The 16,735-nt window shown below is 39.7% G+C and overlaps 1 protein-coding gene and 1 long non-coding RNA gene across 17 annotated transcripts in view; both read right to left on the reverse strand.

Moving 5' to 3' along the window:
- BRSK2 (BR serine/threonine kinase 2) overlaps positions 1 to 16,735 on the reverse strand; it is a 301,198-nt gene that overhangs the window by 222,516 nt on the left and 61,947 nt on the right. The gene's annotated exons all lie outside the window — the stretch shown is intronic.
- LOC146767313 (uncharacterized) overlaps positions 1 to 16,735 on the reverse strand; it is a 49,987-nt gene that overhangs the window by 19,330 nt on the left and 13,922 nt on the right. The window contains exon 2 of the long non-coding RNA XR_014955564.1: positions 1 to 15,856. This exon is cut by the window's left edge and continues 19,330 nt beyond it. This is a non-coding gene — a long non-coding RNA (uncharacterized LOC146767313). The remainder of the gene's footprint in view (positions 15,857 to 16,735) is intronic.

Consider the following 16,735-nt stretch of genomic DNA (forward strand, 5'->3'; position numbering starts at 1 on the left):
TCATTAAATGACCTGATGGGCTCTTTAAAACCTCCAAGAGGGAGTTTTGTACATTTCTGTGTATGCAAAAACTCAGTGGTAAATGTGCTATTTGAAAAAAAACAAAACAACAAAAGCAAACAGAAGGAACACAACGGACACTGTACATGAAGTAGACAGGCACTGTCTGAAGAAGCAGAAGAAAACATAAGAATACATTAGGCTGTTTCTATAAATGTCCTTAATACACATACAGAAAAGCTCTATTCCCAAAAGGTCACCTGGATGCTGCATCCAAACAGCAAAGCCCACAAAATACAGGAGATATAATGTTTTTAATAATGTAAAAAGTCACCATATAGCAGGTCAATGATCCATTAACTCTCCTGTGACAGTCCTTTGTTCCAGTCCCTTGTGAACCGAGGCAATAGTTGGCTGAATCAGTATAAGAGACTATGCTACTGATCTTATACTGGTCTTCTAATAGATATAGACTCCTCTCTGCAACTGTAGGGTAAATAGGGTGCCTTACGGTCCTTAGTGCAATTATGCTCATAATAAATCTGAAATAGTATTTAATTACTCTTTCACTGATGAGGAATGAGGTAATTTAGCCAGCTGAATCTCACTGTGTCTCATGGGTGACAGATACCTAAATGTCTTTCAAGTGCTCAGATCTTGTGAATAAGAGGAAAAATGGGGGAAAAAAAAAATCACAAAATGAATCTGCTGGGCACCAAGGAATGCACATCCCATCCACTGGCACAGGTCTCACCTGCTTTCTACAATTCAGTGCAGCCTGAGAATTAAGTACATACTTTATCTCCTCTCCAGCCATAGATCCTAGGAGCTAAAGTATGACCACTAAGGAAATGAAAAGTAAGTTCAAAGGCCTTTCTGGAATCTTGTGTTGTAGGTATCTTTTTTAGAAGAACAAGTCATGAAAGAAAGAATCCCACGAAATCTAGCCTCAGGGTAGCTTTACCTCACATGGCATGTACAAAGGAAGGAAGAGGGAAGTATAAATTATTCCCTTTGGACATTGTGTCTAGAAGAACTTAACCCTAATGGTAATTCTGTGAAAGAATCTAGATCTGTTGTATGAATAAAGGAGATGTACAGGGGTTCTCTGGATTTGCAAAAAACTTTGGTCTTGCTCTCCAGTGAGTGCTGACCAGCCTCTGTTCCAAGATGAAAAGGTGTAGCTCCTTCAAACATAAGCCTAAAAAATAGAGCACAGCTCCAATGGGAGCTATGAGACTTTGAATTCCTGCCTAACATCTTCCTTCTGTCACAGAGAGGGAAAACACAGTCTCACGGTGGGGCACTGCTGCTCTCAGAAGTACATGTATACATTATGAATGACTGATTTAAGGAGTCACAGCAGAGGACATCCTCTACAACATAATCACTTGGTAACCTTCCTCAGTACCTATTAACATTTCCCCTGTTCCCCACTTCAAAGCTTGTAAAACAATCATAAATATTGAGTAAACATACTAATATGTTTTTTAAAACAGCCTGGAAAAGGCTTTGATTTGATAGCATGTATGAGAAATTATCAAGCTTTTACTCTTGCCAAGTATTTTTAAATGATTCTTGAAAGAATGACTGAATTGAAAGAAGAAAGCTACTCATTTAGAGGTCAGCATTCTAGGCTGCAATGCTCAGTGCTAGCCAGCATATGCCATTGCCTGAAGGAATTATCCTAGCCTTTTCCTACTCCAAAGTATAGTTTGTGATGTAGCTTTGGCAATGCTCAGTTCAGGCACTTACAGGTTATGATCAAATTATGTCATGTTATGATCAGTTTATGTCAGGTTGACATGTAAATATTCTGACTGCTTTTGCTTACTTGTTTGCTGGTAAACAAGTCTACTGATTTTTTTTAACCCTACAGTCAATCTTTAGTTATGAAGAATTTTCTGTATGTCAGCTGTAAAAGGCACCCTTGACATCATCTGCCCAAGTCTAGCTTTGTGGGGGTTTTTAATTAGTTTGACACATTCAGGAAAATGTGATGGGTTTTTTACCCTCCTTTCCATGAAATAGTCCCACATTTCTGTCACGGGTCTTGCTAAGAGCCACATTATATGATCTAGCATGGTCCTCTCTAACTGCCTTGCCTTTCTGTTTGCTTCCCATGGGACTACCTGCTAGATACAGATCCAGATACTCCAATGTGGTATGAGGAAGTGGACAGTGCTTTGGATTATGCTGTGTCTAGAAAATAATGCTGTGGTAAAAGTTATTTCACAACCCTCAGTGAGCTACTCCCACTTCCATCTCACACTGTATCTTCTCCTTGCCCTGCTAATTGACTCCACTGAGGAAATGCTCATGCAGCACAATACATCTGTCAAAATGTATTTCCTGATTATGAATTTTTGTATTTGCATGGTTCATCTGGAGCAAGAACTTCCAACCTCCTCAGGCACTGCAGACTCATTGGAGGACCTTGCAAAGACAGTGATCAGCACTATAAGAAAGTAGCAGTTTATCATCAATACTTGCTTTCCTTCTTTTCCTCCAGCTGTATCTTCAGCCACCTAGATTGATTATTCTTTTTAATTACATCTCATTCAAGCCATGCAATAACTGCTGTTTCACAAATACCTGATGTCTGCAATAGTCAATCCATGACCTCACATTAAACCTCCACTTACAGTCTACATCCTTTATCTCCTTTCCTCACTCCTTTTTCTTCCGTTACATCTTGTACAGCACAGCTTGTTAACAGTACAGCTTGTTATCACACACTTGGTTCTTGCCCCTTCTCTGTTCTCTTAACAAGCATCTCAAAACATAAGCACAGTAGTAAAGACTTCTAACTCCAGTAACTGCAGACACTGAGGTTTCTTCTGTATGTCTGCTGCTGCCTCAACTTGTCTTTATTCTGTCATCTCCTTACATTAAATCTCCCATCTCTTTATACAGCTAATAACATCACATATAAGTAACAGGACTGTCCTCTTACTTTCGTTTTCAATTCACAAACATGCAAGATGCACAGTCGGGTGCACTGCAGTATTTCTCAAGTCATTCTGGTCACAAGAGTATCCTGATTACAGATTCTACAAACTGAGCACAAGTCAATATTCTACTGCCATCAGATTAAGACTTTCTTGTTTTTCAAGAAGTAAGGGAGATTTTTCAAATTACAAACTTTATATAATTATATAGTAAGTCAATGTATTTTATGTATTTCCCCCTATTACATGTTAAACTGAGCATAATTTAGTGGTTTTCCCTACTGGGACCTCTAGGCTTGCTGATTTCACACTGGTATTTGGCATTGAAATTGCACTGTAGGCATCGGTCCATATTTCTTACTCTCTCCGAGAACAGTTTGTGCTTCTCCATCTGCTTGTCTGACTGGGTGGACATCTAGGAATAGTAATGGTTCTGACTCCTTTGCCCACATCCTACATATTCTAAGGCTTCAGGTGGGGAGAAGCTATGCCATTTTTCACCATTTGTTTCACCAAGAGTTACGTCAAGGTTAGGGTCAAAAATGGCAAGGCAGCAGTTGGCTATTCCCTTCAGGAGTTTGGCTGTAGTGCTTTCTCCCTCTTCTCAGAAAGTGCTGAGTGTAGATTTTTGCTTCAACAGGGAAGGACCTGATAATCCCCTGGTGGGTGATACCATCTGTCTGTTCAGGAACACATCCTGACATCAGAGACACACAGAATGGGCTGGTACACAATGAGCTCTGAGGCTCACAGTGCACTCTCCACTGGGCACCCACCCCATGAGGAGCAGCCACGCCTGTAGCCACCTGCTGATCTTCGGGTAGTAAAACCAATGAAAGGACTGCAGTCTGCTCCATTCACAGAAGTCAACGTGATGGTAGTAACCTGCACCAGCTGAAGTAAGGGAAAGCTGATTTCTAGACTGATGCAGAATTAGGCCTCAAACAGCATGTCCTTGAGGGGCCTTTCTATAAACTGCCATTCTCATATAGTTCATGGAGTGAGGACCTGGAGCTTGGAAGACAAGCCTGGAAAAGAGGTGAGGGCAAGGAGGGGTAAAGTAGGTTAACATGCTGCAATGACAGCTACTAAATCTTACTTTCCCAATGGATGTTTTCAAGTGTATGTTTAATTGATATTCTTATGTGCCTCTGGCTACAGCACTTACTGCTTTATTCCATTAGGACTCACAGTTTACAGCATTACATTATTTGGAAAGATGAAACAGGTAGAATTCAGAAATAATGGAATAAATCTTTCCGCCTCATAAAATCATCCTCCTACCTTTCCTCCTGTCTACACCTGAAAACACAGTTCTTGTTTTTCTGTTGCAGCCAGTATATTACATGTCACCCTTAGGACATTTGCAGCAACTTTTGGAAAGGAGAAATAAACTTCCCTTTGCCATGGAGCACAGAGATAAAACGTTCACCCATGGGGAAGAGGAATCAATATATAGATTACAACAAAAATATTCACAAAGGTGTCCAATCACTGGAACATCTGAAGTACAAAGAGCAGGCGAGTTTGCACCAGTAAAGGCTTTTACATTGCTGGCAAAGAGCTCTTTAATAGTGGCCATCCTGGACAGAGCCAAATGATACTCGAATCTGCACCACTGGAGTCTCTGCCTCACTGGGGAAGTGCACCTTTCTCAAAGTGCTGGAGCCATTAAGCCAAAATGCTATTTTGGTTACTCTGCACCACAATGAGAAGGTTTCTGAAGGAGAGCAGGTCAGCAGGACCCTAGTAACCTCCCATTTTTCCGGGGGGCAGAGAGAACACAGCCCGACTGTAGCTGCATCCAGCAGCCTTCCCACCTTCATAGCAACTAGGGAGCCCAAATCAAAGCTTTTTTTGTTTTAGTGGACTCTGGCAACATTACAAGTGAACAGATGAACAAAGTAGCAAAAGCTTCTAAGTTTTATAGATATGAGTGACTTTTCCAGCTTTTCTAAGATGGGTAACCTTAACTCTGCATTCTTTGTTTCCCTATATGTTCTTGTTCTTAATGTTCTAAAAGCCATTATTGATACACACGTACAACTGGAAATTTACAAAGAATGTGCCTAAAGAAAAAAGAAGCAGCCTTTGGGATTTGACTGCATAACCTTGAGATGCACCTCTCAGTGAGTCCTGTCCTAATCAGACATCCACTGTCTCCCTGAAGGAAGTCCCAACATCACAGTGAGCTAATTTTTATTACTGGAAAACATAAATATCACATTTCTGCAAAAGTGGTAGGCTCACAATCCAATGATTAGTACATACCTGTTTAGGCTTCAGAGTATAGGAAAGGATAGCATTTTCCTTATACCTATACCTTATATCTACTGAATTACCAGAGGATGGATAATCTTCTCAATTCTACAGAAGAAGACTGAAATATGGTTTCCATCAATCATAGATAGATTCACGAGGGTTATAATGTCAGGAAAAAGGACCTTACTTCTTGTTAAAAGTGGGAAATTAAAATGCACACTCTATTTACTAGATGTACCCATAAGAATTAACAACAAAACTGCTTTATTCAAACTAAAAGTAAGTTCTGCCTACTGTCCATGACTACTGCAAGTTCTACATCCTCAACCACTTTTCTCCTTAGGGAGGTTTTTAGGGGAGGTTTGAGTATTGGAGCAAGTTCTCACACTGCCATAATGCTGACTCATGGAGATTTTAGTGAAAGAATTACAGCATTGCCACAACAAAGCCGCAATCCTAGCAGTCCGAAGATATCTTTAGGATGTGAAAAATCCAGCATGTACATAAAATCCTTTTATCAGCTAATAACAAATACTACCACTATTTTCTTATTTAAATGTTCAGACATAAGCTATAAAGCAATAAAAACATCAGTCTGAAGTTACTCCTCTCTTGCCCTCTTCCCCACTGAAATTATCATATATAAAGCAGAGATATTAAAAGTACTTGTCATTTTACAGCTCTAAATATATATATTAAGCTGAGGATCAAACTCTGAAAGATACTTTGCTCTATCAAACCTCATTTAAACATACAGGAGCTGCCAGCAAGTGGGCTTCTGCAACTTATGGGACAGGAATATGAAAAAGCAGAAGTTTTACAAACTGCTCCAAAAAGGAGATGTTTGTTTACTTACTTCTTTACTTTTTGGACAAATACTGTTGTTCTATGCTTCTATTTGTTGTAAATAATAAAGAGGAATTTACTATAATATTTCTCCTTGCAGCAATGCAATGTTTTCTAATGACACACACAACGTATGGGTGGGAAAGACAAGCAGAGAGGAGAGAAGAGATAAAATAACTCTTCACACTGCTAAGGTCATGGCAACCTTGAGTGCTCCTCTAAGGAAAGATCTGGCATCCTTTCTTCAGGAGCTGTACCTCTCACAAGGGTCTGTTTGCAGTTAACTCTGTGAAAGCCTTCTGGCAATGCTCAGCAGCACAGGATTTGCACAAGAGAAGGCAACACAGTGAAAAAGGGGCAACAAGACAAACAAACATACAACCAACCTATTTTCAAAATGTGTTCAGTGGCAATAAACCTCACTGATAGTGGCTTCAGCTCAAAGCATGAGAAGCCCCAGCCCCTGCTGCTATGATCTGTGCTGGGTTGTCTGCAGGGCTTGACACAGCAGACCCACAGGAAGCTAAATGCTCCTGTATAAAATTGCTTTGCAATGCACGCATCCTGTTCAAAGCCAGCTCTGCTTGCTGCACCTTGAGCATCAGAAGGGATTTAATTTCCCTGCAAGGGCCCACGAGAAATGAACAATACAATGTGCACAGTGGGCATAATCCTTGACTCTTGTTGACGCCACACAGAAATCCATTCTGTCTTCTTCTAATCCTTGCGCACAGCCGAAGCTCGCATGATGAAGCTGAAGGGACAGGAGCTATTTATAGGCTTTAATTTCATCCTGCATCAGTGGATTTTCAGGCAAAGGAAACAGAGCTTTTAGCTTGTTTCCCTTTTTAACCTGTTCGGAGCTCACAGCTTGGAGAAGTCAAAATGGTTTTATTTCAGAGTCATTTAATGGTTTCAAGGAAATAAATATCCAAAAAAATAGGTCAAAAACGCTAACGGTTCAAAGGCATGATTTCCTCACAGGTCAGCAGCGATGCAGGGTTTCCCACTGCTGCCCCTACAGCTCTGCAGATGCAGTGTAATAAGGGGATATGCAAAGCAATGTAGCTCCCCACGGCTTCAAGGGCTACGCAGACAAACTGCAAACAGAAGGGCGCACCTATCACTTCTACTGTGCTCGGTCCTCAATTCCCATTTGCTGGTTTGTTTTCCATTTCCCCCTTTCAGCTGCGTAGTCTCCTGCTCCACTGGCACCCTTTTCACTGTGGTCACACCATTAGAGCAGATGAGTTTCCTGCAGGTACACAAAGCGGACCGAAAGCTGCCTTTGCGAGATAAGAGACCTCCAGAGAGACCGGAGCCTCCTAAGCCCCCTAATCCACCAGGCACACAGCGCTCGCCGCTCGCAAGCAGACGCGGCGGAACAACTCGCAACAGCTAAGACCTTGCACCAAGTTCACACTTCTCATCTGCATTTTTACAAGCTCATTGCCTATTCAGTGTTTTTTTCTCATTACTTTTGTTTCCTGGGATTTCACATTCTAAATCTAGGATGGGATCTGTTTTGCTTCCTCAGGCATGAGTGAATCAGACACAAGGAATCTTTTTTTCCTTCCCATGTGCAGGGGAATAAATTTTGTGAACATGATTCTACTAAAAGCTGTTGGTGAACATGAATTTGTCTTTGCTTTGTCTACAAAGCCCCATTCCAGCAAAACTGAATAGCTTAATGTGTATTTGTAAAGCACATGCAAAAGGAAACATTAAAAAGCACTAACAAATTATAATAAACATTCATGAAAACATCTTTAGAAGAAGAAACTAAAGAAACTAAACCAAGAAGAAACTAAAACAAATGCCAGCAAAAAAAAAAAAAAAGAAGAAATCTAGGTATTAAAATCACATAGTCAAACTGATTAACAAGTTGCTGATTTAGCCATGTAAATTAATACTTGTATAATTAAGTAGCATATCTATTCCAATGATCACTCTACACAGCCATGGCTGGCTGGCTACTCCCATGCAACTGATCTGGAAGCAGTGCTGGCCGAGGGGGGATTGATAACTATCTGAGATTAAGGAGCAGGCTTTGACCCACCTCAAAACACAGTGACATTCAAAAAGTCTAGCTGAACGATTTACATGATGAAAACCCCAAACTTACACTCTGCCAATCCATAGGAACAAAAAATAAAAATCAGTAACAGAAACCAAACCATGAGGTAAACCCAAGCAACACCAACCCTTTTAACAGAAGACCAGCAGCATATCACACTGAGTGATGAGCAGAAAGCCAGAAGCATCAGAGGTGGGACACAGGTGTGCAGTAAAATAATTGTACTTCTGCATTATAGCTACAAGACCAGACCAGTACTTTTACTAAAATTAAAAAGACACCCAGACCTGGAGATCAGTTTTTGGGATGTCACTATGCAAAACAAAAAACCAAAAAAACCCAAAAAAACCAAAAAACAAAATTCAATTTTGTTGTGTTTTTTTTTTTTTTTCAGCCCAGATAATGGGAGTTAATTCTAATGTCTGAAAAATACCAATACATCCTTTCTTTTCTGCCTCCTTCTCCCTTTATACTTACCTTCTCCTTGATCTTATCTTAATTTCTGAAGAGCTTCCATGGGGGATATCCTTTAATTTTAAAACTAAACTTACTACACCAAATGATTGATGGTATAAAACTTTACAGCTTCAACAAAGGCTATGAACCTTACTAATTGGTAATTGACTTATGTTATCTTTTTTTTTCTCTCCTTTGGTAAATTTTGAGTCAAATCTCTTTACTGAGGATTACAAATTAACCCTTATTTCCTGCTCAAATGTTAATATTCACACTGGGTCAGGATTTTTCAATCAGTTTAAGAAAATTAAGCACCCTATAGCCATTGCCCTTCAAAAATATCAGATACCTTACTCCCTCAGGAACCTAAAAAATCCTACATGTAGTCAAATCCTTCTCTCAATTACACTGGTGAAGAAGCAGATTTATACAGAGGGGTTTTGCAGACATGGTAGAGAGGCCATGAACTTAGATTTAACTTCTGGAGAGTGGCATGTACAATACATCTTTCCTGACCTGCAACATTTGAGGAAGTATTGACCACATTAAACTACTGGACTGGAAATAAGACAGGATTTTGAAGGGAGATACATGTGCACATATATAAAAATAATAATCTTTATAGTTACAATACTATTCTGTATCAGTGGACAGCATTTCCCCAGAAAAACAGCAATGCACCTCAATGCAGCTGTTCTGATGCCAACTTGGAATACAAAGTTTACATGAAAGAAATCTTGTAGCTTGCTTCTCCAGCCCCCCCAAACATGGACTGCTACAATTCCTACATGTTCCTCACAACCTGGCCCTCTAATAGAGCATTTGTATTTACATGGAATAAAACAAAACAAGGAATCCCTTGAACCTACAGAAGCAAAATCCAGAACAAGAAGTCTGTTTGGGGAGGAGGGGAAAGTAAAATCAGTAGACATATATAGATAAATCTCATGACTAAACTTGCAAAAATAAATGAGAATCCATTTTTTCTGAGCATCTTGTCTTGAGATTTTTGGAACTCTTCTGTGAAAAAGCCAATGTGACTTAGATAAAGGCTTAAGCTTTAATAAATAATTTCTCCTCTCCTCATCTACCTGCTCCATTAATCTGGTCTCCCCTCTCCTGCCAGATCTGCTAAGAGGACATAATCCCCCAGTTGTGACATCAGTGTCTGCTGCTGTGGGGAATGGCTGGCTATACCACTAATACAGGATTATGGTCAGCATGTGGCTGTGTGTGCCAAAGCAAGCACACAGATGTGGGGAATGATCCTGAGCTGCATCCAACTGGTTGCCCCTGTTCAAGCTCACCACTGGAATAACACACCCCACAGGGCCGTGGAGCAGGTCTGCAGGAAGACACTGCCTCTCTGCAGGAATAGCCATCCCTTTGGCATTGATTTCACACAGGCAGCTGAAATCCTGCATGGTTTGTACATTCAATCTCTTTACAGAATCAAGTTTGGGAAGCTGGGCTGTTCTTGTTGCATGGCCTCATGAGGGTCTGTTCCAAGTCTCTGCTGGGCCTCATTTCATCATTATCCCTACTTCCTATCCAGTATGTGCATACCTGAACACACACAGATTCCACAGAAGACATTCCTTCCTTATTTATTCAACAGACTATATCCATATCTTTACTGACACATTTACAGAAAAGGACAACAGGCTCAGAGTAGTTTTTCTGACTGAGAACAAGACCCACTGTATCAGTATCAAAAACTGAACAGTTTAGCCTGGCAGATCTACCCTGAAAATTTTACATAAAACCAGGGTAAACCTCATCAACATCCAGAGTTTCTTCATGACCCAAATATAAGTGAAAATCTGCTGGCACAACCCTTCCAAATGTATTACATCTCTGACATAAGCACAGCATCCACATCTGAAACAGAAGTCATCTGAATTCAAACCTCCCTGTCAAGTAAAAAGCAACACAAATATGGGAATCAAGTTTCACTTTGTATGTAAGACTGTACACATGATGAGAAACAGGAAAAGCACATTCCAGTTTTAGAAGTGTAACTAGTAAATCATATATTGTTTAAATAGTACAGTATATATATATATATATTTGGAAACTACCCCTGAAACTAAAATGACTTTTCAAAAAGTGATCCACACATCAACCTTGAATAGATGCAGTTATAGCTGTAACTCCCCACTTTCAACAGAATATTTTTAAGTTATTTTAATAATAAATAAAGCATAACAAGAATCACCCCAAAGAAATTTCCAGCTTATGTCCACAGCCCTTTAAGGATATTCTCCTTGCTACACATTCATTTATAGAGTTGGTTATGAATGAGTAATGACAGTAACACAAGATACTTTTGGGACACCACAAACCAAATCTTCATTACGTAGAGAAACACAAGGAGGCAAAATGAAGAGCTAATTCCTGCACAGTCTGCAGTTCAGAATGGTTCTAAATCTATGCTCCAAGACGCTGTCTTTTTGTCTGTTACTGTAAATCCTTCCAACATAATGAATAATTAAAAGCAGCTAGATTACATGGTATATCACATTAATGACCAGAAAGCAGGCATTTATATCATCTGCCCACTTCTCCCTTTTATTACCTATAGCACTGCTGACCCCAGTCACCTCCTGAGTGTTATTCCCATTGAACCTACTCTCTACAGCCTGGAGCCAAGAGAACTAATGACATATGCCTTAAAACAGAAGTCATCAGCAATGCCAGCAGTGCTCTCCAGTTGGGAACTGCAGCAATACCACTTGTAACTGCACCTACCTCAATACCAGATAGGCTTTGAAAAGGCTGTTTCTCAGATTTTTCACAATAGCATGCTCCTTGGCACGGAGCAAGTGTGGCAAAACTTGGTCCCAGAGATAACAGATCTCACCAGTTTGTGGAAATGTGGTAGGAACAGAAACTTGATTAGCAACCCTGCATGCCACCAACATGAAATGCAATCTGCCTTCTTCTCTGAAGAACAGCATCAGTCATCGCCGATTTGCCAGGAAAGAGAGGAGGGAAAAAAACTAAAATGGAGAGACTTTCAGTGGTAGGGAAAATCTGAATTTAGATTTGCATAGTATCCATAGAAAAGAAATCAAACCAAAGTAAGGTAAGTCCTCAATTAGTTTGTGTGGTATCCAAGTACAATGCCAGTAAGAGAGGACTATGATATCAAAAGAAGAATTAGCAAGGCAATTAGCTCAAAAACTATTTGGGAGAAGTAGCATTTCTCTAAAAATTATTTCATCTTGTTTCTAGTGCATGGCAGCCTTTCCTAAAAGACCCCTTCCACATTTTCTTGGCTATGTAACAGGAAAAAAGCAAAAAATATCACAGATGATAATTTCAACTATTTACAGCACAGTCAGTCACACAAAACCCACATGTGTGTCTGGCACATCTGCCACCATCCTGCAGGCAAACAAAAAAAAAAGGATCCAAGACACGCAACAAGATTTTCAGCATGTGAGTTGCGATGATGTATTTGCAACGCAGCATCATGGCTACAAGCTGCCCTACAGGGGCACAAGCAGATGGCTTGATATTATTCTCCAGACCTTGGCTTGCCAAGTGGTAATAGGGCTGTAAATCACCACCTTAAAAAAATCAGACTGGAAGTGTAAATGTGTGGGTTTATTTCTCCGTCAAAACGTGCATGGTATATCTATATTGCAGCCCGTTGTACAAATATTTTCTTCTTCAAGAAGCTCTACATGTAATGTTCTGGCTTAACAGCTGGCCAGCCTCCAGTAGCCCAGAGAAGCAGTACCTACTTGCAGATATTAGCCAGAAATATAAGCCACACTTCAGAAGGAAGAGACTGGAGATGGATTCAGATTGTCTAAATATTGAATGAAATACTTCAGATCACCTCAGCTCTCAATCTGTCATGATCCTAACAGATATATATGAAATATAGCAGAGGAAATGCTACTTTCTCTCTACTTCTCAAAACAGTTAAATCTCTTCTTAACCCCTAAACTCTCCACTGCTTATAAAACAGTCTGGCCTATAGCTAATTCCAGACTCCCACCACCACCAAACTGCACTGCACTTTGCTACATCATCTCTGCCCACTCCAAAGATCACTGAAGTTAGTAAAATGCTATCTGCTGAGAGAAATGGCTGTGGATCAGGATCTCTAGATTCCAGGAAGTTTACCCAAGCTCTCATCTGGCACTTCTTTTTTTGTTTTTTTCTCTAGATTAAATTAAACCATTGAATCCAAGACATTTTAGATAATATTGATGTTAATCTGGGAGTGGAGGGAGCAGAGGTGGGAGCACCGAATAATTAAGTTTACCCTATTAAAGCATGAATTATTTAATCTCTATCTTGCTATAAAACAGAATAAAATGGGAAAAGATTGATTTCAATAGGTGCTGCTGGTAATATTTAACAATTGAACGTTTGAAACTGAAGAAATAATATTTTCCAAGTGGCTTATAGACCAAAAGTTGATGAAAAATTCTAATGTATAGAACAACAGTCAACCTAAAAAAAGAACTTCATCACAAACTGAGCAAACTTTTGAAGTGGAGAGGGAAAACACTACCTCTGCTCAGCTAGAAAGACAACATTATTTAACACGTGAAAAATGAGACACAAATTCAGAGTTTCTATAACTGGTGATGTCTCAAAGATATATTAGACTTCCTTTTTATCCTCACTTCCTCACCAAGAAGTATAAATGTCACCTTCTCTTCCCTCTCTGTCTCCACAAGGTCAGGGAGCTTTACACCCTTCTTTCTGGGATGACTGTGAATCTTGCCTGTTCAGCACACTGCCACAGTGACTATTGATCTCTGCAGTTGTACCACAGTCAATGACAGCCCCCTAGGAAACTTAGTTGGAGAAATCTGCCCTAGAGGAATCTAGGCAGGAAAAATATTGGAAAGTAAGTTTGATTATGGAAGGGGTTTCAAGAATCATCCCCTAGGAGAATTTTAAGAAAGAATTATGAAAATCAAAAATGCACATTGTTTTGGTAGTGACCAAGTTCAAAGAAAAGAGATTAAAAAGTAATTCAGTCAACTTCCAACTTGTCTCCCAGGTGAGCCCAACAAGGATGAGAATACCTGTATTTCAGTATGGCTATTGCAACATAAGCATGAGGCCCTAAAAAACTGCCTGTATGTCTTCAAAGAACAGAGAATGCTAATGCTTTAAGGCCAAATGATAAGCTTCTAATAGTCAGTACTGAAATCAGTTTCTTAATCACTCCTTAATAGCAAATTGGTTTTTGGAAGTCTAATAACTTGAAATCACCAAGATTTTAAATACCAGTCCTGAATGAAAGATGTTGGAAGATATTCTTTGCTATTAAATCTATAAATAGACTCAAAATTTAGCCTAGTTTCTAATTCTCACTGATATCCCCAACAAGACAATTAGTGTTTTTGCAGATAGAACAGTTTTCTTAATAAGCAATTCAGAAACCAAAATCTCCAGTCAGTTCATAACTGCTTCATTAGCACATTCAGCTTAGGAGTTAGGAACAATTGCTTACTTGAATTACTTACCTAACTTAGTCCTTCTTTTTTTCAGAAAACTTAACAGTTAACGATTCATCTAAATTAAATATTTTTATTCTCTTGCATTATAAACTTGGAGGAAAAAAGAAGAGATCCTGAGATGCAAGAAGCAGTGACATTTAGAATCACCAGCACCATCTATCACTGAAATCAATGTAAGCACAAATCTGGGGGAATTATTCCATGAACCAGTGAGCAGATGGATCACATTCAGGGTCTCCCTAACAATACAGCATCCTGATTTTCAGTTTAGGAAACAAAGGGAACAGGCAAAAGGTAAGAGCTATAGGTAAGCATAAATTCAAGTTAGGAGTAAAAGGGAAATTTGGATTTTTCCCATTGTCAAAACAAAAAGACACTCAAACCTGGCTTCCTCCTTGTGTTCTTGCATGGATGACACCATGCTACTGCCAAGTGTAGCATGTTGCACTTGGAATTTGGCCTACCCAACTGCATTAAAATTCTGATTCAGAACATTAAAGAGTAGACTTATAGCCCATCCCACACTGACTACAGAAACACTGTCAAGCTAAAACCGGAGGCTCTGACATCACTCCATGAGTAAGAAGAGCACAAGAGCAATAGTAGTTCTGTGTCAGCCACAAATGTGACATTTTTCAGGGGCGGGGAAGGGAACGAGCGGATGCATCCGCGCTCGCCTGCGCAGACAGGCAGGCACACACACACACAAAGACACAAATCTATCCTTGTGCCAGCAGTCGCTGCTCTGTCTTCCTCGAGAAGCTTACACCCACTTACGTTGATTTGCTCCACAGATACTTTTAGAACCAGATCAACCTGTGCAAATCCACAGAACCATAAAATCCAGTGGAGCAGTGCCAGTGTGCAGCAGAGGAGAATCTGAATCTTGCTGTACCTTTGACTGAAGGGTTTTATGAGGGAGGGAATTCCTTTTCTTTCAGCTTATTTAAATAGCCTGCAGTTACTATGGTTACTCTTAAGGCATTTGAAATCTGACTGCATGATGCAATTGGTGAAATGACAAGGCACAAAAACTGATGTTCCTGTGAAACAGGCTGTTCACCCAGGACAGAAAACCAAAGACTGTAAATAGCTGATGGTGAGTATCTCATATTTAGCCTATAGGCTCCACCTCAAACACTTTTTAGTTCTATCAAATTAGCATTTCCACTGTAGCTCTCTTGGTGACATGAGGCACAAGTGCTTTTGTTTCAACAAAGCCCACTCTGTGAAGTTCACTCCACTGAGGCTTTAAGACAATAGAGAAATGCCATTCAAAGAGCAGGAAACAATGAGCTATTATCTCTCTCATTTATCTGGCCTAGCCATCAGACAGAAAGCAAGAAAATCTTGGTGCTTTAACAAATTATGTCATAAAATGCAAAAGAAGCTGCACTCTCCTTTCTTACCCTGCTATGGCTGCTTTTGCTGAGTGTTAAGGAGACTTTCTCTGAGTGATTGGGCTTGTCAACTTGCACTCACAGGCTCTATGAAAATACTGCACCCAGCATTGTAACAAAAGCCACATTAAGCTATAATGAGTTAATGAACAGATTATGGGAACACAGAAGCAGCCACTGATCTCTCGAGCACAGTTACTTATACAAATACCACTGTAGACATTTTTAGTCTAATAAAACCTGTTATTTTAATAATGTTGAAAGTGTTGGTGTAACTTCTTTTTATCCACACTCATTTTAATTCATTAACCTGCCCCAGGCTGACTATGCAATAACTTACCATTTATTCTTCATCCTTAGCCTGGAACCCTGTGTGAAAACAAAACAAGGAAAAAAGGTGGAGGAAGAAGGAATCGTTAAATGAAATCTAAATGATGGATTCATACAGATGTGTTCCATTATTAAAAAGAATTGAAGTGTTACTTTTCCAAAATACAAGAGTGAAATAGCAATTTCAAAAAATACAAATTTAATGCAAGACAGAAAGACAGTCCTGCTTTTTTTTTATTCAGCAACTATGACCTAAGTTGAGGATACCCAATTTTGCCCTGTAGCAGAGGCTGCCATGATGACACTTCCAGCAGGGCATGGAATTGCCATTTCAGACTCTCATCCTACATCACTGACGCCCCTGAGAGCTGGGCCACTGACTTCACAAATCTAAGGATGAAACCTTTAGGTCTCAGCACAGTTGCCACACACCACAGAAGTAATACCAACTGAAGGTTTTTGGCAGCAAGAGACACAAAAGTTCATTGTTAAAAGCTGTTCCCTTGGCCTTCAGAAGCTTCCAACTACTGATTTGCCTCTCAAAAGCTGTGCCATGGTAGTAAATTTGTAATCAGTAAGATGCCCAGCATCCCCTCAAACATAAACCAAAATTCTAGAACCCAATCAAAGATATTTGTTTGAGTGAAGTCTCAAGAGAGACAGGACTTAATGTTCATTAAGTTACATTTCAATGAAAATATCATCTCTAGGACTCACAAGTTGCACTCCAAATGACAGCAGATCCCTTTTGACTCATCGTCTCCAGTACATATCCTTAGCTCGGCAAATACCTTTTTAATCTGATGCCATCAGCTTTAACAGCAGTTTCTTGCCAAACCCACTTTAGTTACTCCCTCCAAAATTACGTACTTATGTCAACATTGGTTTAGGGCTTTGTTTCTAAAAACTCCTTATAGA

Source organism: Lonchura striata, chromosome 5, assembly GCF_050655825.1.
Source record: "Lonchura striata isolate lonStrDom1 chromosome 5, ASM5065582v1, whole genome shotgun sequence".
Taxonomy (NCBI): domain Eukaryota; kingdom Metazoa; phylum Chordata; class Aves; order Passeriformes; family Estrildidae; genus Lonchura; species Lonchura striata.